The following is a 4111-nucleotide window of genomic DNA, read 5'->3' as shown; positions in this document are numbered from 1 at the left end:
TAACAAGTTCATCAAGGACACAGGATACAAGATCAACTGACAAAAATCACTTGCATTTCTATATTAACATTAAAGTTGTGGAAACAAATTAAAAATACCATATGATCTCACCTATAAGTGGAACCTAATCAACAAAACAAACAAGCAAAATATAACCAAAGACATTGAAATTAAGAACAGACTGACAGTGACCAGAGGGGAGGTGGGAGGGGATAATGGGGGAAAAAGAGGGAGGGGTTGTCAGGAACATGTATAAAGGACACTTGGACAAAAACAAAGAGGGTAGGATTGAGGATGGGGAGTGGAGATGGCTAGGGTGACGGGGACTGGCTGGGGGAAAAATGAGATAACTGTACTTGAACAACAATAAAAAATGTGAAAAAAATAAATACATAAAAATATACCATTTACCATCGCTCTAAAAACTAAAATACTTAGGCATAAATCTAACATAATATGTACATGACTTGTATGCTGAAAACTATACAATTATAGTAAAAAATTAAAGAAATTCTAAACAAATGCGAGACATACTATATTCAAGAGCTGGAAGCCTCAACATACTTAAGGAGTCAATTCTCCCCAAATTATCAATTTATAGGTTTGATGCAATTTCTATTAAATCCTAGTGAGTTTTTTTGTAGATATTGTAAAAATCATTCTAAAAGTAATGTGGAAAATACAGGAACTTGAATAGTAAAGACAATTTTGAAAAAGAAGAATAAGACAAAAGAAATTAGTCTACCTTCTTTCAAGATTTATTATATAGCTACAGACAGTGTGCTACTAGTAGGTGGATAAACACAGATCAAAGAAACAAAATAAAGAACTGAAATAGTCCAGACTGCAGTTTCAACCTGAGTCTCAATTTCTCACCCTCCTCTGTGAACAACATGAGCTTCAGCACAGGCTCCAGCTTTTCCACAAGCTACCAGACCCTGGGCTCTGTGCAGTGGCCCAGCTACTGAGTCTGGATGGCCAGCAGCTTGGCCAGTGTCTATGCATGTGCCAGATGCTCAGGCTCCCAGATCTTGGTGTCCTGCTCCACCAGTGTGCAGGACAGCTGAGGATCTGGGGGCCTGGCTGCATGGATAGCCAGGGGTCTGATGGGGGGTATCCAGGGCGAGGAGACTATGCAATGCTTGAATGACTACCTGGCCTCCTACTTGGAGAGGGTGAGAAGCCTGGAGTCTGATAATCAGAGACAGGAGATCAAAATCTGGGAACACTTAGAGAAAAAGGGACCCCGGGTCAGAGACTGGGGGCATTATTTCAAGACCATAGAGGACACCGGGGCTCAGATTTTTGCAAATTCTGTGGACGATGCCTGTCTTGCTGCTGATGACTTCAGAGTCAAGCATGATATGGAGCTGGCCATGCACCAGTCTGTGGAGAATGACATCAATGGGCTCCCAAAGGTCATTGATGACACCGATATCACTCAGCTGCAGAGACTGAGATCAAGGCTTTCAAAGAGGAGATGATCTTCATGAAGAAGAACCATGAGGAGGAAGTAAATGGTCTATAAAACTAGATTGCCAATTCTAGGTTGACTGTGGAGCTGGATGCCCCCAAATCTTAGGACCTTGGTAAAATCATGACAGACATCCAAGCCCAGTATGACAAGCTGGCTTGGAAGAACTGAGAGGCGCTAGACAACTACAGGTACCATCAGATTAAAGAGAGCACCACATGGTTACTTCACAGACCACTAAGATAGGCGCTGCTGAGACAGCACTCACGGAGCTGAGATGTACAGTCCAGTTGTTGGAGATTGACCTGGACTTAATGAGAAATCTGAAGGTTGGTTTGGAGAACAGCCTGAGGGGTGGAGATGTGTTATGCCATGCATATGGAACAACTCAATGGGACCCTGCTGCATCTGAAATCAGAGATGGCCCAGACCTGGGCAGAGGGGCAGTGCCAGGCCCAAGAGTATGAGGCCCTGCTGAACGTCAAAGTGAAGCTGGAAGCTGAGATTGCCACCTACTGCAACCTATTGGAAGAAGGGGAGGACTTCAGTCTTGTTGACACCCTGGACAAAAGCCACTCCTTACAAACCCTCCAAAAGACCACAACCTGCAGATTTGTGGACGGCAAAGTGGCATCTGAGGTCAATGATACCAACATTTTGAGGCGTTAAAGGCAGTAGAAGTGGGGCATTCCTTGGCAGGTCAGGAAGCCAACAGAAAGTTCAGAGCTTATTGAACATTAAAAAAAAGTAAACAACTGAAACAGTCCCAGACAAATATGCTCAACTGATATTGGAGAAAAGTGAAAAAGCAATTCAATGGAGGAAGGACAGCCATCTCAACAAACAGTGCTAGGACAGTTGACAGAAAATGAACCAAGTCTGATATCTTATACAAATATTAACAGAAAATTGATCATGAACTTAAATGCAAAACATAAGCTATAAAACTGTTATTTTAAAAAGTGTACTTGAACAATTAAAATAAAATTAATTTTAAAAAATAATAATAAAGGTCATTTAGGCTAAAGGGAAATAATATAAGAAGAACCCTGGTATTTGGAAGAAAGTGTATTATAAAAAAGAACTAGTTCGGTAAATTTAAAAAAAATTTAAAAAGGCATAGTTGAATGTACATCGTATGTGCGTGTATTTCCTTAAAAGATAACTGACTAACTCATTAAAGTAAAAATAAAATTAAACAAAGCAGGATAGAATTGTCCGATTCTAAGACTAAGCAAAGGATTCTTAGAGTTAACACCAAAAGCATACCTAAGAGAAAAAAATGAATAAATTGTACTTCATCAAAATTAAAAAAAAAACAACTTGTGTGTAAAGATCCTATTATGAAGATGAAAAGAAAAGCAACAGAGTAAAAGAAAATATTTACAAGCTATATATCTAACAAATGATTAGTATATAGAATATATGAAGGACTCATAAAACTCAGCAGTAAAAACCTAAACAATCCAATTGGAAAGCAGGTAAAAGATTTGAAAAGACATTTCACCTTTCAATACCTATAAGAATGGCCCAAATCTAAACAATTAACAACATGGAATGCTGATGAAGATGGGAAGCAACAGGCACTCTCATTCATTGCTGGTGGGAATACAAAACGATACAGTTAATTTGGAAGACAATTTGGCAGTTTGTTATAAAACTAAATATAGTCTTACATATGGTTCAGCAATCAAGCTCCTTGGTACTTACCCAAATGAACTGAAAATTTATTTCACAAAGAAATGTGAACACATATGTTTATAGCAGCTTTATTCATAATTGCCCAGATTTGGAAGCTACCAAGATGTCTTTCAGTAGGTGAATAGATGAATAAATGGTGGTTTAGCCAGACAATAGAATATTATTCAATGTTTAAAGAAAAGAGTTATTAAGCCATGAAAATACAGCAAAGAACCCTAAAGGCACATTGCTAAGTGAAAGGAGCCAATATGAAAGAGCTACATACTGTGTGATTCCAACTATACGACCTCTGGAAAAGGCAAAACTCTGGAAACAGTAAAAAAGATCAGTAGTTTTCAGGGTTGAAAGAGGAGAGGAATTGGAGTAGGCAGGGGGTACAAAGACTTTGTAAGGCAATGAGACTACTCTGTATAATACTACAATCGTGGATATTTGTCAAAACATACAATGTGCAATGTCTAGAGTGAACTATGGGATTTGGGTGTAAACTATGTAATTTAAATTATGGGTTTGGAGGGATGGTGTGTCAATACATATTCACAGATTAAAACAAATGTGCCACTTGGTGCAGAATATTGATAGGGGTGTAAGGCTGTCAGGGAGGTGGGGGCAGGAGGTATATCGAAACTCTCTGCAATTTATTCTTAATTTTTCTGTGAACTTAAAACTTCTTTAAAAGTCCCTGACTGGTGGCTCAGGGGATAGAGTGCTTGCCTGTGAACCAAAGGGTCACCAGGTCGAAGTCCAGTCAATGCCTGGGTTGCAGGCCAGGTCCCCAGTAGGGGGGCACGCAATAGGCAACCACACACTAATGTTTCTCTCCTCTTTCCCTTCTTCCCTCTCTCTAAAAATAAAATCTTTTAAAAAACTACATTAAAAGTAAAGTGTATGTATGTATGATATATGTATGTGGGCATTTATAATTTAATCTTTTTT

General features: G+C 39.0%; 1 pseudogene; it reads left to right on the top strand.

The window, feature by feature from the left end:
* Positions 1–893: 893 nt before the first annotated feature.
* On the top strand, positions 894–2143 carry LOC118989656 (keratin, type I cytoskeletal 18-like; annotated as a pseudogene).
* The last annotated feature ends 1968 nt before the right edge of the window (positions 2144–4111 follow it).

Source organism: Sturnira hondurensis, unplaced genomic scaffold, assembly GCF_014824575.4.
Source record: "Sturnira hondurensis isolate 20B ecotype Veracruz unplaced genomic scaffold, ASM1482457v3 Scaffold0006496, whole genome shotgun sequence".
Classification (NCBI taxonomy): Eukaryota; Metazoa; Chordata; class Mammalia; order Chiroptera; family Phyllostomidae; genus Sturnira; species Sturnira hondurensis.
The sequence above is the reverse complement of the archived record's forward strand: the minus strand, read 5'-3'. Positions and strand labels throughout refer to the sequence as shown.